The sequence below is a fragment of the Lissotriton vulgaris genome, chromosome 1_1 (genome assembly GCF_964263255.1).
Source record: "Lissotriton vulgaris chromosome 1_1, aLisVul1.2, whole genome shotgun sequence".
Lineage (NCBI taxonomy): Eukaryota > Metazoa > Chordata > Amphibia > Caudata > Salamandridae > Lissotriton > Lissotriton vulgaris.
Window position 1 is genome coordinate 1,630,342,977 of NC_141685.1, and position 27,095 is coordinate 1,630,370,071.

At 43.6% G+C, this 27,095-nt stretch overlaps 1 protein-coding gene across 1 annotated transcript in view; it reads left to right on the top strand.

Annotated features, from left to right (window-relative positions):
* The window catches only part of DENND6B (DENN domain containing 6B), a 324,585-nt gene extending 297,836 nt beyond the window's left edge, over positions 1-26,749 (top strand). Inside the window, exon 21 of the mRNA XM_086918846.1 lies at positions 24,040-26,749. The gene's annotated coding sequence lies outside the window, so the exon portion shown is untranslated. The remainder of the gene's footprint in view (positions 1-24,039) is intronic.
* Positions 26,750-27,095: the final 346 nt, after the last annotated feature.

Here is a 27,095-nt window from a genome sequence, read left to right on the forward strand (position 1 = left end):
GATGGTGAACTGAATGTCCTTTGTGCGTCTGTTGAGCCAGATCAAAAACTCATTGAGTTGTTCCTCACAACCACTTCAAATGAAAAAGGTGTCATCAATGTACCGCATGTAATGACTAATGCATGTTGAAAATGGGTTATTGTTGAGGATGAATTTGGCCTCAAAGAGTCCCATGAACAGAACTGCCAATTCCGGCGCAAAAGGGCAGCCTATGGCTACCCCTTTAATTTGGTAGTAAAAATCTGATCCAAACATGAAATAGTTTTTCTGCAGAGCCAGTTTAGCAAGGATAATTATGAAATCCGTCGGAACCCTGACAGGTTGTTCTCTTGCGTCTAAGAAGTAGGTCAAAGTCTCGAGAGCCTCTTCCTGCGGGATCTGGGTGTATAGAGCAACGACGTCCATTGTGACCAGTAGTTGTCTTGATGGATAATACTCAATGTTGGCCAATCTATTGATGAACGCAGTCATGTCCTGAAGATGTGCTGGAACTGCTGAGATCAGGGGCTTTAGAAAAAAATCAATATATTTGGACACTGGTTCCCAGAGAGACTCACACCCTGAAATGATAGGTCTACCGGGTGGATTTGTTTCACTTTTGTGAATTTTGGGTAGTACGTAAAATATTGGTATCCGGGGTTTCTTATTCTGCAAAAAAGATGATTCTTTTGGACCTAAGAAGCCTTGTTCCAGTCCCATTTGTATAATATTGAATCGTTTTCCTTGAAGTTCCACTGTGAGATCTCTAGTGATCTTCCTGTAGCAATCAGTGTCTCCCAATTGTCTCAAAACTTCTGTTTGATATTTTTCTGTCTGCCATACCACCACTGCCCCTCCCTTATCTGCTTGCTTGATTGTCAAAGATGGATCATTCTTTAGGGAGAAAATGGCATCTTTTTGATCTTTGGGCAAGTTGAATTTTATGTATTGTTTTTTGGACTCCATTTGGGTGATCGCTGATAGCAGTGTTTTTTCGAACGTTATGACTGCCTTCGGTACTTTATTGCCTGGGGGACAAAAATTTGATTTTTTCCGTAGTCCTGTTACTTCTCCGTGCAATTCAGATTCCTGATCCTTGAAAAAAGTTTTCAATCTAATTTTTCTGCAGAATTCTAGGACCTCCAATTTCATTTTCACAAAATCTGTTTTTCTTGATGGAACAAATGAGAGTCCTTTTTCTAAAACAAGTGTCTCTGAATTGGTCAGGGTCCTTTCGGATAAATTAAAGACTGAGGACATTCCTAGTTTTTATAAAAATTGGCGTCTCTTTGTCATTTCCCATGGTTGGGAGTTGTATCTGGGTCTGCCCCTGGCTCTCCGTTGGCCTCTTCCTAAAAAAGGTTGCTGATTATTCCTTTGTTGATGTTGATTAGGTTGGCCTCCTCTTCTATTTGTGCCACTAGTATCAGGTTCACTTGTGCCTGCTTCGGACCCTGATGAGGAGGAGGTATCTGAAAAAGTCAGAAATTTGTTTTTTGATCTCCCCTGGGCGTTTTGCAAATACCTCCTAGAATCTGTACGGGTACAAAAATCCTTATTTAAATACGGGTAAGTGCTTTCAAGGGAGAAGTTGTTCTTATCTGTTTCAAATTTGTTGGTTTTTTGAGCCACTGTGTAATCCTTAAACTCTAGGATTTCTTTTTCAACCTTTTCTAGCAGGGTTTTTGAATCCGCATATTCAGGCTCTGCAGTGGGACCTGAAGTTCCAGTGGGCACAGCATCAGGGCAACCTGTCGGATCACATCCAGATCTCGGAGGGCGCTGCAAGACAGTTGCAGTGGTGGCTCACGAATCGCGATTGGGTCATTGGCAGATCCCTCTCCTTTCCCCAACCGGAGCACACAGTGGTGACGGATGCGTCCCTCCTGGGATGGGGAGGCCACATGGGAGAGGCAGAGATCAGAGGCCTCTGGTCTCCGGCGGAGTCCCGGCTCCATATCAACCTTCTGGGGCTGGGGGTGATTTGACTTGCATTGAAGGCATTCCTTCCCTCTGTCCGGGGAAGTGTAGTGCAGATGCTCACGGACAACACCACCGCCATGTGGTATTGCAACAAACAGGGCGGGGTGGAGTTGTGGACCCTATGTCAGGAGGCTCTGCCCCTCTGGGCATGGCTGGAGCATCAAGGCATTACCTCGGTGATTCAACACCTGGCAGGTTCTCTGAATGCCAGGTCGGACAAACTCAGCCACCGGTGCATGGTGGATCACATATGGCGTCTGAACTCGGACGTGGTGCAAGGTCTCTTTCTGCAGTGGGGAGAGCCTTGGTTAGATCTATTCGCCACCAAACAGAACGCTCAATGTCATCAGTTCTGCACGTTGGAATTTCCAAGGCAGCGTTCACTCGGAGATGCTTTTCGTCGCAAGTGAATCTGCAGTCTATAAGTCATTCTTGTGGCTCCAGACTGGGCTTGAAGAGTATCGTAACCCGAGCTACTCAGTGTGAGCATCGCTCCTCCGATCCGTCTGCCTCTTCAGAAGGATCGTCTGTCGCAGTAGCATGGGACAGTCCTCCACCTGAACCTGTCCAGCCTCCACCTCTATGCATGGAGATTGAGCGGCGACAGTTGACACCTTTCGATCTTCCTCCCAAAGTCTGTGATGTCATTCTGGCAGCCAGACGTCCCTCTACAAAAATGGTATATGCCTGCAGGTGGAACAAGTTTGTGGCATGGTGCAAGGCGAAACCTGTGGATCCCCTTTCCGAGGTTCTTTTGTTCCTGCTTTCTTTAGCCCAGCCGGACTCTGCTCTGGGCACTATCAAAGGTTATCTTTCGGCCATTTCCCCCTTTCTACGGCTTCCTGATCAGCCTTCTCTTTTTAAACCCCGGTTGTGAACCGTTTTCTGAAAGGCATTACGCACACGTTCCCTCCGCTGCCGTTTATCATGCCTTAGTGGGACTTAAACCTTGTCTTGACGTTTCTGATGTGCGCTCCCTTCGAGCCCCTTCATAACTGTCCTTTACGTCTTCTCACTCTTAAGACGGCTTTCCTGGTAGCTATCACCTCTGCCAGAAGATTGAGTGAGCTCAAGGCTCTTTCTTCTATACCTCCTTTCCTTTCTATTAATCCAGACAAGGTGGTTCTGAGGACCCGTCCTTCTTTCTGCCAAAGGTTGTCACGCCCTTCCACATCGGGCAGACCCTCACTTTGCCCACCTTCTTTCCGCCTCCGCATCCTTCAAGGGAAGAGGAGAGGCTCCACCGTCTAGACCCAAAACGTGCGCTCGCATTCTACCTGCAGCGTACACAGCAGTTCCTGGTGGATGATCAGCTTTTTGTTGGCTATGTGGATGCCAAAAAAGGTCGGGCTGTGCACAAACGGACCATCTCCCTGTGGGTTCTGTGCATCAAAGCATGTTACTCCTAGGCCAAGAAGGAGGCTCCTGTGGCGCTGCGTGCCCATTCAACCAGGGCAACTACAGCCACTACTGCCTTGGGACGAGGAGTTCCCTTGCAGGACATTTGTCAGGCAGCTACATGGGCCTCGCTGCACACGTTTACCAAACCCTACTACCTTCACAGTCCGGTCCGGAGAGACGGCTTCTTTGGCTGTTCAGTGCTCTGGGACTTTTTGGTGTAATCTCGTTCGCAGACCCACCACCGGGGTTGGTATTGCTGGGGCATCTAATCTAAGGTAAGGAATCTATCACTAACGTGTCTCTTTCAGATGCACAAGTTACTACTTGTGTAACGATATATCTGTAAAAGACATTAGTTAGTGATAGATTCCGTATCGCTCCACCCACCCACCCTCCCCGATCTGCGGACTGATTACTAGGGTTAAGGTCATCCTCTTTTAGGGCCCTAGTTTTATGCACCAATTGTCAGTGTCTTGCATGGCTCTGCGTTTCGGCACAGAATAGTTGTGTACAGAACTGACGTCCGCACGCATGGGTGGCGCCTAAGTACTCTCTGTGATGTTATCTCAACGCCTACAACGTCAGTGACGGACACGGAGCAGCAGGATGCCACCTACTGACGCGCAGGGGTACTGCTAAGCAGAAAACTTTCCTGATCCAGCCTGACGCCTGGGGATATTCTAAGGTAAGGAATCTATCACTAACTTATGTCTCTTACAGATCTATCGTTACACAAGTAGTAACTTGTGAGTTTGGCAGTCTGAAGCTTAAGAGACTCTCCCACCTCTTTTCTGTGATCTTCCCAGCATTATCACTTTGCAGCTGAATTACTGTTTCAGATGATACAGGAAAAGATTTAATGGCTGGCCTCAACATGTTTTGTCAGCCATTACAAGACTTTGGATCAAGTCCACAATGAAATGGATTGTAGTTAATGTCAGGTTTTGAGGGTTACAAAAAGGAGCACATATAAGAGGGATACTGTATCAAAATAAAAATGTAAATAATTTGTTGGGGGCATCCCTGTCCATCCCACTCTCCAACGCTGCCTATGCTTTGTGGTAAGTGGCCATCATTATCAGTTTAATGTACCTCCATTTGACGTCACTACTGCCCCCTACTTCACCAAGTGCCTAGCAGTGTTGGCTGTCCAATTAAGGAAGGGGAGTATCCAGGTTTTCCCTTAATTCGACAATTGGCTGATCAAGAATGCAGCCAAGCACCAGTGGTTAGTGCATACCCAGGCTATCATCCCACTCCTCCACAACCTCAGGTTCATTATAAATGCCACCAAGTCTCAACTACAACCTCTCCAAATCCAGCCCTTCGTAGGGGCAGCAATGAACTCAGTCTCAATTCAATTCTACTCCATTCTCTAGGGGATCCTGGCATTCAAGCAGTTCTTGGCTCTTTTTCAGCAAAATCTTCATCTGTCAGAACATTTATGCACCCCCTAGACATGATGGCCTCATGCATAGCCAAACTGCCCCACGCCCAGCTACACATGCACAATCTGCAGCAGTGCCTTTCAGCCCAATGGTCACACATGGAGGGTCAGATGGAGGATCTAAAGGCCAGGCACAATTCTTTCTGCAGTGGTGAAATAAGAACAATCTGTAGCAAGGTAGTTCTTTCCTGGACCCTTTTTGCAAGTTACCACTACCACAAACACCTCCCAAGCGGGTTAGGGAGGCACTACGTGACATACCACTGTGCAGGGAGTGTGGACTTCTCATCAGCAGGAGCACCACATCAACTATCTAAAGCTCGTCGCCATACATTTCACCCTAAAAGCCATCCACTCATAGAGAACAAAGTAGTCCTCATCAGGATGGACAACATAACTGCCATGTACTGCTTACAGAAGTAAGGCGGCACTCACCCTTTACCCTTCTCCCTGTTGGCATAGAACCCATTGCTTTGGTCACTCTGCCACCACACCCACCTGATGGTTGAGAAACATCCGGGGTTGGACACCTGACTGCTTACTCAGCAGGACGCATCGACTAATCCACAAGTGGATCTCCACCTGAATGTCCGCAACCAGTGCCTTCAACACTGGGGCACTCCACAAATAAACCTATCTACCACCTCCTTCGTAAATGCAAAATGCCCAAGCTTTACTTCCAGGTACCCACGCCCACAGTTAACATTCTATGGATGAGCTAGTCAGGGATCTAGGCATACCCTTTTCCACCTCTGCCACTCCTTCCATTTATGGTGCAGGAGATGCAGCAGACCTCTTTTTTTTCAGAGTTTTATATCGCGCTGACTTGACCCGAGGGTATCAGGTATCCGAGCGCTTTACATGAGCACCAGTTGCGTTACACAAGGAGATATTCATTGTTGTTAGGCACAGGGAGATTAAGTGATTTGCCCAGAATCACAGGATGTTGTGCGTCGTGGCCGAGACTCGAACCCGGTTCCCCAGATTTGGGTGCGACAGCCCTAGCCATAGCTGTCAAGGTTTTAGATTGCTATGTGTGACATTTTTATAATTTCAGTGAAATTATGAGAGACATTTCAACGACTGAGTGACACTTTCTCGCGAGCAAAAATCATGCAGTGAAGACGAGGGAAACTTCTAAATATCAGAAATTACAGCCATTTGAGCAACGAGAAACTCCATGAACTCCTTTAAACTGCCACAGAGCAGCAGAAATGGAAGGGCACTAACCCTAGTGCTCCCTCCTGGTACCCAAGAAGGATGACAAGACAGAGCAACCCTGCGGCCAGGGCTGAGATTATTAGTATGTGACTGAATTTGAAATTAAATCTCAGATCTAGATGTAAACCTCAAGGATGACGAGACAGAGCAGCCCTGCACCTGCACATTTTACTGTGTGTCTCAATTATCAGATCTCATCTCATCTGCAATGCGTGGTGTGCTCCGCGCTGTGACTGAAGTAAGAACAACTCTGTGATCATGAGAGCGATGTCAGTTCAACATGCCATCGCAGTAGTCTGGAGGATTCACCTCCGGACTACTGAGATGGCATGTTGAACGGACATTGGAAACTTTATGGATAGATGGAACTTTATCATATCTCCCTGAATCATTATATGGTGGAGGATTAGCAGACAGATGTCTCATATATTTGAACTTTGGGAATTGCATAGTAGCTGAATCTTATTTTGAGAAACATTGGATTTAATAAAAAAAGAGCGGCGCTTACAAAAGAATAGTGTGCAATACGCCAGCAAAAAGCCTTGAGGAAGCCAGAATAGGGTGAAACGCGCGTCTGCTGTGGATCCTTGTCATTTAAGAAATAACATTTTAACCATCAACATCACATGGCTACTGGAAATGATAAAGTTGATTCTGATTAAGGACATTGATGGATAAAGAGTGCTAAATTGCGCAAAGGATAAAAGTGACTATATATGTACAATAAACCTCTCCATCCACTGCACAGTTATAGGTGTGGGGTTTATCCCTGAATAGTGTTGCAACTTAAAATGATGAGGCCCTCGTGGAAAAAGTGGTAATACCACATGTAAAGGACCCGGAACACTGTAATCTCTCTGCCAGCCCAGACTGCCAGGAATACAGAAATGTGCTCTCTCAACAAAAGCATAGAACAATACTACTTGGTAGCTCCATACACGTATTGAATATTATTAGTATGCTGTTATGCTACTTAAAAGAAAGTGGGCCTGATTCGCAAAAAAAGGAGTACATCTGTATTACTAGAAGCACTACAACAAACAGTTTGAAATTTTCAAATATTGCCAGTAGTACAACTGGAAAACTGCTAGTCACATGCGTACTGCTGGCACTGTCATGTGACCCTCTTGCATGTTCCTAGTCCCAGCACAGTATGTTTCTGCACTAAGTTTCCACATTGGAAAAGGTAACCCCACTGTTAAACTGTACGATTTTTTTTCCCCCTTCTCTGGAATATCTTTTTCCCCATGGATACACCACCCCTTCTGATACAACCCCAAGACGTTTAGGAGTGTCTGCTGTCTGCCCTTCACACTCTGGCAATTCGTTTACACTTGCTAGATGTATCTTTTTTGTGGATAGATGGTAAGCGTAAAATATGTTTACAGAGAAAAATGGCTGTGTGAAACGTATCCAGTAACTTTACGCTATTTTCCTTGCTGTGAATAATGAGGTGTTTCCAACTTACCCACAACACAGCATGTTATAGTACCACAAACACTGCTGCTTAAAAGCACTTGTTAATTAAGAAACTACCAATTCTTTGTTTCCAAGAGTTGCCAACTGTGATAATCACCATAAGGGGGGAAAGCAGAAAAAACAAGCTTGTGTGTTGCTTGTGGTAATGCGATCTGATCTGCAAATTTAATTGTGACGAGCAAGTCGTAATAAGAACACTTCTTCGGGAAGATTATATAAACACTATTAATCGACTCACATTGGGGGAATATAAAGTGCCCCGATGACCTCTCCACCTTAACTGTCTGACATGACTGTACAGTACGAAGTCAGTCACAGCTTTGCCTGACACGCAGCACGTTGCCCATTGAAGTAGTAACTTAACTCACACTTACTTGAAATAGAAGAGGAGTTCAGTCTGCTGTCTTTTCCCGGTCCGTGGCTGTCCAGCGGCCACGGCATGAGATGCACTGCACTGAGTAGGGACCCGCGGCCGCACAGGCGCAGGAGCACACTGCACGATGGTGCACTCTGTAGCACGGAGTCTTTTCCCAGACACTCAGAGGAGGGTAAGACACGCTGATCCACTCGGTCTGAGTCACATTATAGGTCACAGCCAGACACCTCAGGCTGGCTGTATTTCAAACACACCAAAGTGTTTTAATGTTTACAGCTCACGGCTGCACTGCGCAGGCAGCCAGCCTGTCAGAGGCTGCAACTGTACCAGATCACACAAGCCACACGCACAGTGCCGCCAGCAGCCACTCGCTCACAGAGCTGCTGGGGCGACTCTGCTCACCTTAATTAACGGGAGCAAATTCATTTACAGCACAAGCAGCAACTTTACTGTTAGTAAATAAAGTAATTGATTCTCACACGGGAGGCACTTACTTTTTAGCACCCGACGAAAGGAGCAATTGCTGAGTGTTTTGCGTCGCCCGCCCACCGCGATCGATCATGCTGCGGCTGGCGACCATGAAAGAGAGACTCGAAACTCGTGGACTGACTCAGATTGAGTCTCCCGCCGTTTCTGCCTACTTCTGTTTCCTCCAGACGTGACGGCACTCTCCCGGCACATCCGGATTACTAATCCCGGCCCCCATGGTGTACCACAGTGACTGACAGCAGTATTGACTGCTGAGAGGGAAGCCCCCTGCCCCCTAATTCATGGAAGCAGTGTGAGTATGAGTCACTGTGTAAACCGCGAGCTGCGCGGCCGGCGCCAGAATATTGCCACACTGTTGCCAGGCTACAAGGAGGCAGCTGGGCAGAGCGAGATTTAATACATTGTAGCGCTCTCAGCCACTCCAGAACTGAGAGCAGATGGTTTAACTGTTTAGGAACTGAGCCCAGCATCTCAGCGCGTCTCTCGGGAGCAGCAGAGAGCTGGTGCACAGGCGCCGCTGGTGGCGCGGTCTGGCAGGTGGCAAATGCGTGACAATGCATTTCAGTGCGTGATGCGGAACACCATACTGAAATGCGTGAGCGTCACACTTGTTGCGTGACACTTGGCAGGACTGCCTAGCCATTTGGTCTCATCCAATTTATCTAATCACTAGCAATTGCTTTGGGTAGCATTCCAACCCACCACTCCTTTGCTCACCATATCAACTCAGTTTGGACCGAGCCATATGCAAATCGGTCTTGACCCTTGAGCACAAGGACCCAAGAGAGGCACGGTGAGCACATGACCCACGTGTTGTGGCGGTATATCAAGCACACAAAGGTGATAGGAGGAATGCCTGCAATTTGTCTAACCACTGGCAATTGATTAGGGTATCATTACAACCTATCGTTCTTTTGCCTACTTTCCACCTTCGCAGATGGAATTCTACATTGAGGTGGATCCTTTTGTTAATAAAATAATCACTCAAAGAGGTCGGAAGGGAAGTATGTCCAGAGACTTGGTAGGGCATACACTGTGTTTGTTAAAATACCCCTCACACACCAAAAGGGCCCTTGGTATCATGCTTCATCATAGGGGTTTTCCCGCCTGCGGCGGGACGGGGCCTGCTACGACTAGCCATTACGCTGGAGCACTGTTATTGTAGTGCCATGTGTGATGTATATGTAGTGAGAGAAAGGGTCAGGGGTGGATGAGATGTGTGGCTTAAAAAGTACCTGGCCTTATGGACTAAAGACATTTTTTTCAGTCATAGGCTGGTACTGTTAAAAAAGGTGTTTCGGAGATATCACGCTTTTAATGTGCTGATACTCCTAGGTATGTCAACCTGTTTCGAAGCACCAAGGCTTCTTCATCAGGACTGAAGATGATCCCTTAGGTGCTCACTATGTTGCTATCAATTTGTGAAAAAATGTGTATATATACAAAAATGTATGTTAAAATACAGTACCCAGTTGGTATTGATATCATGTAAGCTCTGTCAGTATTTCTGAAAATAAGCCTGAAAGAGAGAGCACAGTTACTTCATGTGCGCTTTCCAATGCGCAAGCACAGATCACCTGGATGGAGAGAGAAAAGGTGATGCATCGTGAAATTAGCGTTTTTTCTAATTTTTAAATCTTATAATTAACCACAAGTGCTGTGACATGTTCAGGAAAAAAGGGGGAGGGAAGACAAACACAAAACACACAAACATTAAACAGAAAACACACTCTTTATATCGTGAATTTCCAAAGATGTTTAGATTGGAAAGAAAGTACATAATAGAAACGGTAGGAGTCAGTGCTCCATGAGCCTTCTTTTCGGGTGGGGAGGTAATTGCCACTGTATTCTGTTTGTGGGAGAGAAAAGGGATAAATGACCTTCCTCTATTGGGTTCACAAAGGAAATAATCACAAAGCAAAGTCATGGGAGAACACAGGGTTCTCTTGGTGTCTTTGCTGCCAGCGTGAAAAAAGTCTGGAAAGGCATAGTCAAAGCTAATACCTTCTCCCCCCATGCAGCTATGCCGTACTCACTCAGGATAATGCAGTCCTCGCCTCCTCTCGCCATCCCGCGGCTCCGTGGTTTTGACAGAGAGGGAGGTAGGGGGAGTATTTATGTGGCTCTTAATTGGTCTAAACAAATTCACCTGGTCGTGTGGCCAGAAGTATGTTTTCAATAGTAGTCTTGAAACGCTAGAGAGGTGCCCAATATGCTGAGATAGGCGGAAGTTTCTCTGTTGATAGCGGACGTGATGCATTGGGCTTACTTCCTGATGCGGCAAAAGTAGGTACACTAGACTGCTAACGTACGTTTTTGCTGTTGAGATGGGAAGTGATGCATTAGGCTCGTTTTCATGGTGTGGCTAAAGTAAATAACAGCAGATTAATGTCCAACGCGGAGGACGGTAGTTCCGTTTATAGCCGTATGTGAGTCAGGCTGCCGGTCAATGTCATAGCTGACTCACGCGGTAGAAAACCGCACGTGAGGCGCGTCTCCTTATAAAAGGGGGCGGGGTCCGTGTATGTTGTACCATAATGTCTGGAAATAAACACAACCCGACTAGTGCATACATTTCCAAATTAAACTAAAAATAGAAATAAATACAAAACGGATGTTTTGTAGTATCCTGCTAGAATTGGTCGTTATGTAATCTTAGTATTCTTGGTGGGTTCATATGAGAAGACTTTTGAGCTACATTCAGTAATGGTTTACGTTATTCAGGTGTTACTTTATCATAAGGGTAAATTGAGAAAGCTATATTCCCAACACGGTGTGTAGTGATATATTTCAAAGGATGAATATATCCTCTGCACACTAGGTGATACTCAGTATGTTGGTGTTGCACATGGTACATTACAGTTGGGAGGTTGTTGCTTAATGTGAGGTCAGCTGAGCCCACAGAATGTCATCGTTCAGCTCTGTCACGTGTCCCTAAGCGAAACGCCCAAAGTTGTTCCTTTTCAAGTAGACCCCTCTCATTCTGGATTTGCTCAATCACAGTCCATTGTAAATCATTGATGCTGTGTCCCATAGTGAGGAAATGCCCTGCCATTTTTGTGGTGCTTTTTTTACATCGCACATTACTCTTGTGCTCTCTGATCTGTATTTTTACAGGTCTAGATGTCATTCCAATGTATTCTTTTCGGCAGGGGCAGGTGATCATATAGATCACGCTTCTGCTGTTGCAGTTCGTGAAAGCTTTTTGTTCCCATGTTGAGCCATTAGTGAATGTGATTTTTTTGCTCCTCTGAGTCAGCTCACAGGTACTACATGTACCACAGTGGTAGTGGCCCTGTATTTGTTGCAGGCCAGTGGTATAGGGGTTAGCTTCTTGTATGGCCCTTGTTCGTGTGTGTACCAGAAAGTCATTTAAGTTCCTTTCTCTTTTATGGGAGAACATAGGTTTTGGGAAATCAAGACCACCACGATTCAGGATTCTCCAGTGCTTGTTAACTATTTTGGATATTCTGTTAGAATTAGTATTGTAGGTTGTGACACATATAGGGCGTGTTTCAGGTTCCCTAGGTGTGCGGTTCTCTAATAGTGCATCCCTGTTATTATTCCTTGCCCTTTTCAAACCTTTCTGCACAACTTTTTTAGGGTAGTTTCTTTTCAGCAGTTTGACTTCTAAGTCGGATGCTTGTTTTTTTAACTCCAAGACGTCTGAACAATTTGTCCGAAGACGGAGAAATAGTCCATAAGGGAGATTGTCCTGCAGGTTCCTTGGGTGGAAGCTATTGTACAAAAGGAGACAATTCTTTGCTGTAGGTTTAAAATGCGTTTTGGTTTTTAGTCCTCCCTCTTCCGGGTAGATGTTTAAGTCAAGGAATACCCGGTTTTCATTTGAGAGTGTGTGGATGAATTTCAAAAACACATCCTGTTCGTTGAGCCATGTCATAAAACCCTCAACTGATTCAGTGTTGCCCTTCCATACAACAAGGACATCATCAATGTACAGTTTCCAGACCACTATGTGGTTGTGGAACGGGTTTTGCTGGTGCAGTATTTTGGTGGTCTCTAGGTGGTGTACGTAGAGACCAGCCAGGCTGGGAGCAAAAGTGCTCCCCATGCTGGTCCCATGCTTCTGTAGGTAGTGTACCCCCTCATCGAGAAAAAAGTTGTTTTTAGTGCTAGATTGATGCACTCCATCACTACATTCCTGGGTGTCTGGTAGTCCCAAAGTGCTGAGTAAAGGACCTCTTCAATTATATTGAGTGTCTCATTGTGGGGTAGACTTGTATACAGGCTTTTGACATAGAGTCCCAATGGTAAGTTGTTGTTGGGGTCGAATGGGAGATCCTCAATTAGTTGTAGAACCGTCTTGGTATCTTTCAGGTAGGTGTTGTTTTTTTGGACTAGGGGTCTAAGAAAAGCATTCGCAAATTTTGAGAGGGGTTCCAATATTGAACCTATGCCTGATACGATCGGGCGGCCAGGAGTGTACGCCACATTTTTGTGGATTTGGGGGATGGTACAGAAATACGGTGTTATCGGGGATTTTGGTATTAGGAAATCCGCTTCTTTTTTTTGATACCCAATCATGAGCTGTTGCTTTCTCTACCATCACCATGATACGTATCTGGATCTCTTCTGTTGGATCATCTCGAAGGATCTCATAGTTCCTACCATAGTCAAGGAGTCTCCTGCATTCCGTGTCGTAGTTGTTTTTAGTTTGGATCACAATGGCACCCCCCTTGTTTGCTGGTTTTATAACCAAATCATTGTTGTTTGCCAAATCCCGTAAGGCTTCCTTCTCGATCCGGGTGGTGTTCTGGAAGGTATCCGTGTCCCTATTTGGTAGGTCTGCTAATTCTTCCATGACCGCTTTCTAAAAAGCTAGTAGCTCAACCGGTAAAGTTGAGTCTAGAGGGGTGAAAGTGGATTTCTGTCGTAGTCCTGTGTCGGTTTTTTGTTCCTCTGTAGTTTCCATCTCTTTCTGTTCTGGTTCACCTTGGTGCCGCTGAGCCGCAGGGGAGCACAGGAGGAGGAGTCACGTACTTGCTGCCGAACTGCAGAGCCGCCAAGGTTGCCGAGCTTTGGGCTATCACCAGGCTATCGAATACTCCCACTCCCGCATAAGATCGCTGCATCACCCGACTCACCCGATTTTTCACCTGACCGCGGGTTTACCGCTACCCGCTAGCCCCCACCCGCCAGCCCCCGACGACTGCTGGTCGCTGTGCCTGCCCCATTGCCTGTGCTTCGCCTCGCCTCAGCTCGGAGGTTTTGGCGGTATCGGCGATTGTGGGCTGGGCACTCAGGAAACGAGCAGACAAGCAGGGGGGGGCGGTGTAGGTCCATAGTGGGGCCCTGGAGAAGCTCGAGCGTGGGTGAGCGGAATAGCCTCACCTGTTGAATGATCCTGAGGCGTGGTGTGCGGAGAGGAGAGGAGGAGGTGAGGAGCACCTGACCGCGGGTTTACCGCTACCCGCTAGCCCCCACCCGCCAGCCCCCGACGGCTGCTGGTCGCTGTGCCTGCCCCATTGCCTGTGCTTCGCCTCGCCTCAGCTCGGAGGTTTTGGCGGTATCGGCGATTGTGGGCTGGGCACTCAGGAAACGAGCAGACAAGCAGGGGGGGGCGGTGTAGGTCCATAGTGGGGCCCTGGAGAAGCTCGAGCGTGGGTGAGCGTACTAGCCTCACCTGTTGAAGATCCTGAGGCGTGGTGTGCGGAGAGGAGAGGAGGAGGTGAGGAGCAGGTGTGCCGGGGCACAGTTCAAACACTGGTCAAACATTATCCAGCAGTGAGCCACGAGGAGTGTGACGCGGTGCGGTGGGGCTGAACCCTCACTTGCTGTGAGTTGTTGTGGGTTGTGAGGAGGGCGTCGCCCTTTGAGACCGCCTTTGAAGGGGGAGGCCGGGAGTCAGCGTGCAACCGGCTGGGGTGGTTCGCACAGGGAAGAAAAGAGAAGCGCGGTACAGTGGAGAGGAGGCCACTACCAAGTGTTCAAGTGAGCCCGTGTCGGACCTTGTGTTGGACCCTGTGTTGGCCCAGTGCCCCTTTGATCAGTTTGCATCAGGGTTGCGCTAATCACAGATCAAGCAAAGACTGTGTGCCTGTTCATTTCCTTTCTTCTTCTACTTTGACATAATACAAACCTTAGTCTGTGATCTGTGGATATGAGATCAGGCCGTCAACGTGGGGCTCTGCCTAAGCAGAAAAAACGACAAAAGCCAGAGGAGCTTATGGACGTTGCAACCCAAATCGAGCGAGGTCAAGAAAAAGAAAATGAAGCAGGTCCTGGTGTTTTGCACCGTTAAGGGATACAACTGGGCATACAACTGAGGCAGCGACATCGGTCTTTAGAAAGGAGCATTTAAATGACCAGGCACAATTGGTGGTTGCCCCCGCTACCTCAGGTCACGACTGTAAGAATTTGCCACACGTCACTCATGTTATTCAGCCATCTATTAAGAGCTTTTTCTTTAAGTATCAACAAAAGCAGTCTCAAAAACAACAAAGAAAAAACAATAACAATTGTGGGTCTGTTGATATCTGTGAAACGCACCCTTTAGCATCCGTGCCATTGGGTAAAAAAGGTGCTCACCCATGTGTATTAATAGAGTCTCATTAGAAATAGATGAGCAAAAGGAGGATGGAGTTTGCCACAATAAGATCATTTCTGATTAGGGAAAAAAGGGGAATAGTGTTGAAAATGTTGAAATAGCAGGGATATCATCTGAGTTCAAACTCTCCTTTCCGTCGCCTGGTCAGATTGGGGCAAAAGCTCAAATTCACAAAGCTCAAATTCACTTGCATAAATCTGTAGTATGCTGCACGGAGTCTACTGGGGTCGTCAGTAGTCAGGACGCTTTCTGCAATCAGACAGCCGGAGGCAAAAGGAGCAAGGTTCAGTCATTGATATTTCCTCAGGTTTAGAACAGAACACAAGTGAGGAGGTTTTTGTATCAGATAGGGCACTATCAACTGCCGACTTAGTATCTAGCCCAAATGGTCATTCCAACAAAAATGGTAATGTAAGACCCCTTAACCTGGACCAGTCAAGTATAACTTGAGAGAATAGTTTTTTCTTGAATAATTCATTAATGGTTCCAGGTGTGGTTAATAGTGAAAAAGACCCCATTGTTAATGATCGAAGGAAATCCATTAATACAGACTCAAACGATCGGTTGAATTCATTGGATCTTTCTTTGCTAACCAAATTTGACGGAAATTTCCAGGTAAGATCAGGGCAAATAGAAAAAAAACTGGTCCTGAGGGTGGATTATGGGACAGTCTACTTCATACTATGGACTCAATTACTAATGCCCTTAACTTCCATTCAGACAAATTAGACATGCAGGTTGACATTTTAAACACGCTGGCATCACATGTAGTTGGAATAGATGAAAAGCTACACCATCTATCTGATCTGATTACTAAAGTACAAAAGGACAAAGAAGGTCAACTAATAACCTGTACCTGTGCTCAACTGATTGACAAAATCTCAGATCTACCGTCAATTGTTAGTTCTGTGGTACAGGAGGTAAAATTGTTGTCTGTTAGAAAGGTTCAATATATCGAAGAGGCTATCAATTGTCTTGGTAAACAAAATATTATTAATGACCCTAATGATGGTGGGGGGACTACTATAGATAAACTAGCCTTTTCACACGAAGGCAGAAACAGCGCAACTAAAGATGGTACAAACAAGTCGCATTTCATGCCTGATGAATTGACAAGTAAGAGCCCGGAGGGAAATAAATCGCCAAAAGTTATCATTAAAAATTCCAAAGCCAAAAAGATCCCAGAAATTGGCCAAGTTTTGGGTGCAACAGCTAGCCCTGGGATCTTATCAAAAAGGGCTAGAAAAAGGTTGAGGAAAAATCATAACAAAATCCTTCAGGTAATTGAGCTCCCCAGAGAGGAAGCAACCATAAACCCTAAAAATATTAAAGAATCCGAAAGAGTGGATCAACTACAAACCCTAAAAATATCAAAGAATCCAGAAAAAAAGGTCTATTTCCAATATTTAGACTTATAGAAGTCCCTGAAGCTAATTTAAGGGATAAACAAAATGGCCATTCCACTAATAACCCAGTGCAGGGTGAGTCCTATGCTAGCATGTGGCCAGAGGTTTCTCAAATAAGAGACTCCATGCCTGATCAACAATATTTTGAATCGGTGGAACTACATAGAGAACAAACCACCCCCAATTGGGAAATTGTAAACTCTATAAATCCACATGGCTCAAGAAATAAAACTAATGCTGCTCTCTCATGCACTCTAGCCCAAAAATCAATTGAGCTGCCTGCCTCATGCCAGCATGCAGTGCCCGCATTTTACCCTTTCGTTGTGAGGAAGGCCCCGGTTGTTTCTAGAGTTAAGGACGAAAAAAAATTACAGATAGTCAGGTTGAAAAAAGAGGAAAGTAGTCTTTTGCCCTCAGTACACCGCGAGAGGTTCTTAGGATATTCTGAATCGCAGAAATATTCTGAAGTTATTTAATGCAATTCCAGATCTGAAGGACGTAACATCGGAAGATCTGGAATCGGTGGAGTTTAAGACCGATTGCAATAACGAAACATCTGTTACTACTTGGCGAAGTTAGGATATTTTCAGCAAAATAATTTTCAATGTTGATACATTTGACAAATGGGGCATCAAAGTCAGGAATATTTGTAGAATTCATTACCCCGCTCTGTTGATTCCTGCTAAATCTCCTTGTAGTATGATCCAAATAACGGGCAGACAAAAACTAGCTCAGGGTTCACCTGTTAGAGTACTGAAAGGTGCTTCAGGCCCATCAACCGAGCTGAACTTGCTTCGTGGTATTAAGATCAGGAGCTGTCAGTCAGGCTCACGAGTATGTGAAGAACTAAGGACTACCCCCAACCCAATTGAGGATTGGAGTTGGCTTCCTTCAATTCTATCAAAGGCTAATTCTGCAAAGAATGATTGATGCCAACCTTTCCCTGTAAAAACATTAAAACCTTTGAAATTCTGTTCTTGGAACACTAATGGTTTTAAAACACTTCTTGAGGACTCGAGTGTAATGTGTTTTCTGAATTCCTTTGATATTTTAATACTACAGGAGACTTGGCTCATGTGTAGTGAACCTATTATCGGCTATTTCTAATATTTGAATGTGGCAACTCGTGAGGCCTCTATAGGTCGTCCTAGTGGAGGCCTCTCTATATATGTTTCTTTAAACCTTGATGAAAAACACTTTCAGATGCATCTTCAAGTAAAATGGATATTGTGTGTTAAATTAATCCTAATAAAAAATCTTTTGAATTTAAAAAAAAAATTAATTGCCAAACAATCAATTATTTTTCTAAATGTTTATTTGAGTTCAAAGAAATAGATCGGGTCTACACAACTCGTACAGTTATGGGAAACGGTGGAAGTGTCACTCTATGACCATTTGGACTCGATAATCATCATTACTGGGAATTTTAACATGCACCTTTTTTCATATAAAAAGGGATCGCACCGTAAAATATTTTATTAGAATGGTCCAACTGTGAGTTCATAAAATATAACTTAAATATCCTCAAAGACGCTGATAATACACCAACATTTAGCAAAAGTTATAGTCCTTCCATAATTGATTACAGCATAATTTCGGAAAAACTTATGAAGGCAGTTCAAAGCTATCAGGCAGTACCAAGGATCGAGAGCGACCATAATCCTCAAGTTATTACTCTTGCTTTTGCCTTTGATTATCTGCCAGAGTCAAGAGTAATTAAAACAGTGCCTTCCGCCTTCAATCTAAAAAGACTTATATGGAATGATAAAATTAAAAAAGATATCTTAGAAGTGCTAGCCGGTCTAATTGTAGATCTACAAGATGCGATTTCAGAGGGTAATTCCATGGTAGAACTTTGGCCTTGTTTATGTACTGCGCTTTTGACTAATTTTTCTAATCTAAAAGCTTCAGGTAGTAAGACGTTAATTCCCAGGAATCCAGGATGGCTTTCCCATCGCTTACAATACCTTAAAAGTAATCTTAACAAAAAATAAGATCAATATATAGGAAAGCGAACGGACCTTCATACGTTGTGGCAGCTCAACAAATTAGAAAATTAAAAAATGTTTACAGGAATGAAATCTGGAAGGCTAAACAAGCATATTATGAAACTATTTGGTCCAAATTACATCATTTCTGCAAATCGAAAGATCCAAGGCTTTTCTGGAGTATTATTAACAATTTAGAAAATGGAAATAATAGAAGCAATAGCGCAAATATTGACGAATCAACTTGGGTGACCTTTTTCAATTATTTTAAAAGTGTTAATTTAGGCCCTCAGCGTATTGGTGGTAAAACTATTTTTACTCGCAATAACCGTCCATAGATAATAAAAATATCGGGGCAAGATCCAATACGTACCCCGGATATTGAGTCATAGACGGTAGATAAAGTAAAAAAAAGTGATAAATAAGATTCGATCAAACGGTGCACCAGGTCCCAACGGAATGCCAAACGCCATCTTTAAAGATACTTTAAAGGATTGGCCAGAGGTCCTTACGCTCCTGTTCAATGATGTACTCAGAACCGGTAAATCTCCTATTTCTTGGCAGGGAAGCATCTTACAACCAATTTATAAAAGTGGCCCCCAAGATAACCCAGCAAACTATAGACTAATAGCCCTAACAGATGTTGATGTCGAAATATTTGCAAGCTGCCTTCTAGAGGAATTGGAATCATGGGCTTCAAGAGAAGATCAAGAGAAGATCTGATACCAAACTTACAAACTGGTTTTAGAAAGGGCGAATCAACTTATACAAACTTGGTTTTATTAACTCTTATTAGGCGAAAGAGCTAAATTCAGGAAACAAAAACTGTATATATGTTTTATTGATTTAAAAGCCGCCTTTGACTCTGTGCCCCAAGACTTATTATGGACAAAGTTAGCTGATTGGGGATATCTGACGCACTTTTAAAAATGATCAAATTATTATACTCCGATGCGTGGGTCCAGATCAAAGTAGGCGACGGTAGACATACAACTCGTCGCCTTGAAACCAATATCGGCTTGAAACAAGGTTGTGTTTTGGCCCCTTGCCTTTTTAATCTTTTTATGTTCGACCTTCCAGCCCATTTTAAAGACATTAATGCTCATTCATCCTCTGTGATAGGTAAGGCGATTAAATACTTACAATATGCTGATGACACTGTTTTACTAAGCCAGACAGTTATAGGTCTTAAAAGATTAATAGACTCTTTTAATCTATATGTTAAAGGAAATGGTCTAAAAATAAACACAAAAAATAAAAATAATGACCATGGGAAAAGGTAAATTAGGAGTTAAAGAATGGAATATCAACGGTCTGGTTATTGAGTGTGTAAAATCTTGCAAATACTTAGGGATTACATTTGATCATAATTTATCTTTTAGGAAACATTTTAATAACCTTGAAGCTAAAGGATCATCTCTCACATTCGCCTTTAGAAAACTTAGAGATAAATTACTATGCCCAAACTATGATCATTTGTTAAAAGCCATGAAAGCGAAGTTAATTCCCTCTTTGGACTACGGTTCTATTATTTTTCGGGGCAAAGATGCTAATTTACTAGACGATCTTGAAATAAGGGCATACAAATCGGTCTTTAGAATCCCAAAACACATTAGCCGCGCAAATGTTAGACTCAAATTTGGATTGAAAAGACAGCGCTAGTCAGACAATCTACATTTTTAAAGTCCTTACTGTTATTATCCAGATCCGAGGAAGATTCGTTGGCTAATCTGTGTTGGCTTGAGATCCAAAGAGGGGCCCATTTGAAAAGCTGGCAAACCTATTTAGATGAATGTTTACATACCTTTGAATGCCCGAACTGGATGAAACAAGGAGTAAAATGGTCTACAAAAAAACAATTAATCAATCGGCAGCCCTTTTGTCTTGTATAATGGACAAAGGTGAACTAAGGGAAAAAAAACATCTTTAATCAATCGCTAACTCTTTTATCTAACTGTATCCCCAACCTTATCTGCTAGTTCATTTAAAACCTTTAATTAAGAATAAATGTATGTTAAGGTTTGGGAGATACCCAACCAAAGATGGAATCCCAAAATGGGAAAAAAGTGTCCATCTAATGTCTGTAGATTATGTGGTAAGAATGAAGAAACCTTACAGCACATAGTAACTTTGTGCCCTTAAACTGCTTGCAGAACGAAAGATGATTTTAAAGCCGATTTTTAAGGAAATGGGTGTAAGAACCTGCAGAACTGCAATTATTGTATGTTTAAGAGGTATTACAGCTACTTTAATTCATCAGTTTAAGTATATCCTTATAGCTGAAACAAAACTATGTAAGGAAGAAATCCCTGTTATAAAAGTTAACTAAAATGTTGATGACATAATAATTGTAAATGTTTTTAGGGACCGCTGGGCTATTTTAAAGCACGTTTAAGCATAATTTGTATAATTGTACCACCTCAATTTAACGTTTCCACCCTATAGTGGATTATACCTTCTTTATGGATAATATCGACTGCTAGCACTTGCCACTTTAACCCTCTGTGTTACTTGATTAATAGTAACAGTATTTGCTTTAGTACGTACAAGTCGAGGTATAACCTGCCCCTCTCGCACATGGCACTTTAATATTTTAATGTCCCGAATGCTGTTAGTACAAAGTACATCAAATTTGGTTGGTGGACAGTGTATTATGCTTATTTTTAATCTACAATGGCTTTATCAGAAATCTTTGCTGCTTACTTTAACCTCATGGGCGCTATTGTAATTACGGCCGTATGCTGAGATTTTTAAAAACCCATGTTACATGACGAGCTGGGCTCGTCATCAGCGTGCGAGGAGGCTACACCATGACGAGCCCAGCTCGTCATGAGCGTGGAAGGGGTTAAAGCATTTGATCTTGATCCAGATTGCACATTGCACTTTATTCCTTTTGCTGCTAAAGTGCTTATTAGAAAACTAACTTACTCCAATTGTGGCCAATTATGTATATATGTTTCTGTGGAGCTCATCTCGGATTTAATAATGTGCTGGTTTTGTATTTTTTTATCATTCTTTTTTAATCAGATTGTAAATTGAATTTGTTTCCTGCTGTTTGTAATGATTTTAATTAATCAACAAATAATAAACTACTACTACTACTACCTCTTTTTGGTTCTTAAAAAAGGCACGCAGTTTTAGTTTGCGCATAAATTCTTTCATTTCTAGGAACAATTTGTACTTATCAATTTTGTTGGTGGGAACGAAACCCAAGCCTTTCTCCAAGATCTGCTGCTGTGGGTCTGTGAGGGTAAGATCTATTAGATTAGCCACTAGTTGCCCCTTCGGCTGGTTGAAGGTTGGTTCGTTGATGCTGTCATGCTCCGTGTTGATGCTCGAGGTGTTTCGTCCAGGTTCTGGTTCCAGTGCACCTGGTTGCCTCTCCGGTTGAGCGATTACCAATAGTTGAACAAATTGCAAGCATTCCTCCTATCATCTTTTGTCTGCTTAATTGCCAGATGAAAAGTAAAGTGCATCCAAATTTGCTATCACAAAGCTAAAAACACCCTCCCTATTCCGCTCATGGCATACTCTACTTGTAAGAAGTATGCAACCATGGCCTTCCTGTGAAATATTCCTCTCTCTGATATATGTAAAGCAACCACTTGGTCAACCCTGCACACATTCTCTAAACATTATGTGATTATTCTCGCCAGACAGCAGGCAGTGCTTGGTTAGGCAGCCTTAAGGACTTTATTTCAGGCATCTGCATCATCCACATGGTAGCGCTCACCTATAAGGGGGTACTGCTTTACAGTCTATGCAGAGCATGTGTATCTATAGTAACCCATGCTATGAATGGAAAATATAATTTACCCTACAGGCATCTGTTCATAGCGTGGAGTGCTGTGGATTCAAATGTGCACACCCTCCTCGCCGGAAGCGTGTGGCTCTGATTACAAATATCTTCCTTTAGCAATGCACATGTGCACTAAACTGCGTCACGCATTACTCTATATTACTCTTACCCACTGTACGAAAAACAATCTAACATTGAGTTGATGCCCATGTACATTGCTAACTAAGGGAGGAGTCCCACTATACTGCATGACTTGAAACACTTTTTTGAAGTAAAACATCTTGCGAACTTCTGAGCTGAGCCCAACACTCTAAGTGGCAGGAGTGTGCAGAGCCTTTTAATCTAACTACAGCACTACACACTATGAACAGATGCCTACAGGGTAGGTAACCGTATATAAATCCTGTTAAGCTTACAAAACCCAAAGAAACACTGACATATAGCAGTTATGGTTTAGTGAACTAACTAGAACTTGCACCCCTATCATGCACTGCTTATGACTTCACATATCACTCATGACATGTTAAATGACATAACTGACAACATCACTTATGACATCTAAGTCATAGCCTCACGCTAGACCCTGCAAATCGTTCACATCAGGACTTGGGCTCTGTACAGAGGCTCAGACAAGGCCCTGTATCCATCCCTCTGCAAGCATCAGACCTCCTCTGTACACGGTCTATGGACATATGTAGGAAATGTTTGACACAGGGCTTCGCTTGTGGCTGGTATCTGTGCCCACCCCTTCACAAGCAGCCAAACTCCAGTATGCACAGACTTTGTAGATACATAGTGGAGGTCTGCCAGGCCTGGTGTCACACCAGACGCTGCATCATGCATACAATAGGGGGTTGGGCTGTGGACTTACCCCATGGCCAGACCCTGCGTTCAACCCTCAGCATGTTGCCAACCCCCGGTGCGCATGGCCAAATGCCACGAACAACAGGGGTTATCCACAGAGTTTTGAATATGGCAAAGCCCAGTACCCACCCTTCCTTGTAATGTTTACACACTGCTTCCTCATCCTTCAATTCCTCAGTGGTTGACCAAACGGTCTATTGTTAAGTGATGTGCAGAGAGTTGGTCGCTGAACGTTATCTACCCCCAATATACTGATCCATGGTGTGAATACAAGTGAAAAGACCATGAAGTCCATCAAAAGTGCTTCACCTCTAAAATAGGAAATTTCTTGTGCATGTTTTAAAAGCTTACAGGCAAGTTTTATAAGTCCAGCAATCAAGTTGGGCTGTTTTACTCCTCGTTCACGCAGACTATAGCACACTGTCTGAATCATTGGTTGATTTCATTTCAGCAGTGTTATTTAAATATAATCAGTGATGTCATCAATGATGTAATTTAATGTCATGAGTGCAGTAATATGTGCGGTCATAAGCAGTACATATTGGGGTCATAAGTCATAATTACTTTGCTAAATATAATTTGCATTTTTCAGTGATTTTTTTTTCTTTCTTTCATGTTTGTTCATGTGTCATTCCAGTACCTTACTGTAACATCGCTTTAACCTTTGTTTTTGTTTCCATTAATGAATCTATAGGGATATGTATAAATACAAATATATAGAACAAGTTTTATATAGATATGCAGATTTAGATATATTGTTGGTCAACTGGTTGCCAAAACTTTGCGAATATAGCTTTACTGTTACATTGCTGACCTTAGAAAATGCTTATTCAGACGTTAAAAAAGGGAAAAAAATCATGCCTCCGTATATCCTAAGAATGTCTATGATGTGATAATACAATTGGGTTGTTATGCACCAAACAGAATGCTCGCTTTCTAACATTTTCAGAAATTACCTGGTAAATAGTCTGAAAAGTACTTCTCTTATGACCTTTAGCCCTGGAGTTCTTCATAATATGAATACTTCCTTTTTCCGCAGGTTTTAACCGCAGGAGTCGAAGGCAGTCTGATTTCAGGGGACACCAATGCACAACTTTATGGAGCTTTCACGTGGTGGACACCCAGCAGACTTCCTTTTGCGAAGACTTTGCAACAATACGTGGTTTGAGCTCCAGGGTCAAATGAAATCTGGTGGTTCTGTTGCAAAGACAGTGGAGTGGTCTGTCTGATGCCTGCCTTGCATTTACTGGATCCACTGGAGCAAGCAAAAGTGACTCAACATCTCCACATTAGTGTGAGGTGCCAGAAGTGTATTTTTGTTTTTTAATTGCTAATTACGAATTCCACAAATAAATCAGAAGGGGGGGGGGGTGTTGACTAAGTGTATCTGGCACACACTTCCGCCTGAGATAGTTTATTCATTGGCGAAGGGAATAGGTGTGTTGAGTAGCAGGCATCTTATTTGAGAACGCATAGTGGTTCCAGCCTCCAAATTGATAGCCAGTCCTAATCCTATACTGACCTCCTGTGGAATACGAAAGACTTCGGAATGTTTTTTTCAGTGATCATTGTACATGTTCAATAATACTTAAGAGTTCAGTGTTGAATACTGATGTTGTTCGCGCTTGGCAGTCTTGACTGCCATTGTGAAATGCGTCTTCTTAGTCCAGCGGATGCCCAGCTGTATCAGACACTCATCCGTAAGAGAATGAAGGAATGTCCCTAATATTTATTTCACGTATGGAGAATAAAAGCTCCGGGTGACTAAATGTATCTGCTTTGGATATGTTGAGTAAGTACATGCTTGTGTAGCGCCACATGCTGCCTCCACGCCCCTTCAGGCACTTTTGCCATTTTCTAAAGATTAATTGGGTTATGTCTTTGAAGCACTGTTGCACAAAGGGACACACTATCCTATCTTTCCTCATCCAGCTTGGGCATTTTATCTAGCATTGACACTTTATGACACCACCATGAAGGAGTCCTTCATCTCCAACACAAACCTGTCGGTGGAATCTTTAACAGAAGGAACTGCTGCAGCCATGAATGATGGGGACTGCTATGTGCAGGCTGAGGTTCAGGAACCTCTGACATTCTGCCTCAAAATGCTCATCTTTGCCCATTTTAGGTCATGGCTTATTTTCCCTGTATCTTCCTCTAGAGAGAGGTTTCCTGTGGCTCAGATGGAGCTGAAAGCTCTTCTTTAGTTTTTAATGTCTTGATACTTTCCAGCCCTCAATAAAACGATTGATATAACAGTGTTTGGTTCAGTCGTGGACTGACAATGCTGCACCCACTCGTATCTTTACCTTTTTTGGAAGGCACAATATTATGGCATAGGAAATCTTTCAGGCTCATCTATTGTCCCATCCTTTCCTACAATTTCGCTATACTTTTTGCCCTCCAACTTGCATTAGTCTGCTTACTGTTTAAAAACACTCTTACAGATAACTAAACCATTTTCTTTTCCAGTTTCATATTGTGAACTCTTGTCATCCCATTGCTGCTCTGCAGGAAACAGTATTTTGGTCTCACGTCCTGCTGGATTTAAATATTGGAACAAGAATTTAACTTATGAAAGAATAACATTTCCATTCCTTCCCCTTTGAGATCTTAGCACTTTGTATGATCTGGTCTTTCTAAATAAGCCTCGATTTCACAGACTGTAGCAGCCCTGCCCCCATGGTTACTTAGCAGTGCTAGCCGTAGCCCGCCGGGTTAGCAGTTTGCATTGCTTCACTCTGATGAAGCTCTATGTTCAACAGTGTCTGAACTTTTGGAGCTTTTCAAATCTACTTGGTGGATTTCTGGAGCTTTAGATCATGTGATTGTATTTCTGTGCAGTGCCCCTGAAAGAGCTCTAGTTCCTGTGAATGAAGGCTACTGCACTGGCCCCTGAAGGAGGTGCTGTTCTAGAGATAGTCTACTTTCCGCCTTAGTTCAATTAAAGCATTGTCTGCACTGTCCCTGCAGGAGCTGCCGTTCTGATCACTGTAGTGCTCTGCAGAGCGCCTGGTCTTGTTGTAATCCCTGTTACTTTCTGTGCACACTGTCCCCATACTGGAGTTGAAGTTCCCTAGAGGAACATACTGCACTTCCCACTGACTATGCTCTTTTCTGTGATTGTCTCAGTCTGCACTATTACTGGAGCGGTTGTTCCTACTGTTTTCGCACTATGCTTTGTCACCATATCGAGCTTATAGTCCAAAGACAATTGTAGTCCGCAGTGCCCTGTGGGAGCTGTAGTGCCTGTGAATGTATTTCTGTGACCTACCCCCCGCAGTAGTGGTAGTTCCTGTTAATCATACTATGCAGTTCAACCACCTGGAGCTGTTCGCCGTCGCACATCAAGCTGAAACACCATCTATTGTTGCTGTCATTTTAGGGGTCTGACAGACTGAACTCCCCCGCCCTCCCCCACCTCCTTCCCCGTTGCCGATGTAGTTCCCTAGAAGTCTGCAGTCCGGCCTGCTGGACAAGTAGATATGGGTACTTTGCAGTGTGTCCTGCTCGAGTTGCAGTTCCTATGAAGGTCTTAGCGCCTGCGCTGCTCCCTACTATAGATGCTGTAGTTCCTATGAGGTTGCAGTACCTGCCTCCTACTATAGTGGTGGTTCTCCCCTCGCTTGACATGTCTGGTTTGGGACTGACTGTTTAAGTGATGTATACAGTTTTTCAGCTAGGATAGTGTTTCTCAGTGCTGTATTACTGTTACATAACAATAGTGTATTAAATATATATGAGTTGTATAAGTTTCTTTGTGTATTGTTTTCATTCGCCTTCTTTCTTAGGGTGATCTGCTTGTCGGTTGCTGGGATTTGGTAAACAAAGGCATGTGCATTAAAAAAGATAAAGCGAAGAAAACAGCATATTCAGCATTCACTGGTTGATGAAATTGAAACACAATTATTGTTATTAAATTTAGTCTCAGTTAAGACCAATGTCAGGAAAGCCCACAGAGAGATAGAAGTATGTGGTAACACTCACTTTTCTTTATAATTTTACTTTACTTCCACATGCTTTTTACAGTTGTCAGAGGCAGACTTCTAAGCCGCTTACTTTATCCCCAAAATCTTGCCTCCTAAATTAAGAAGG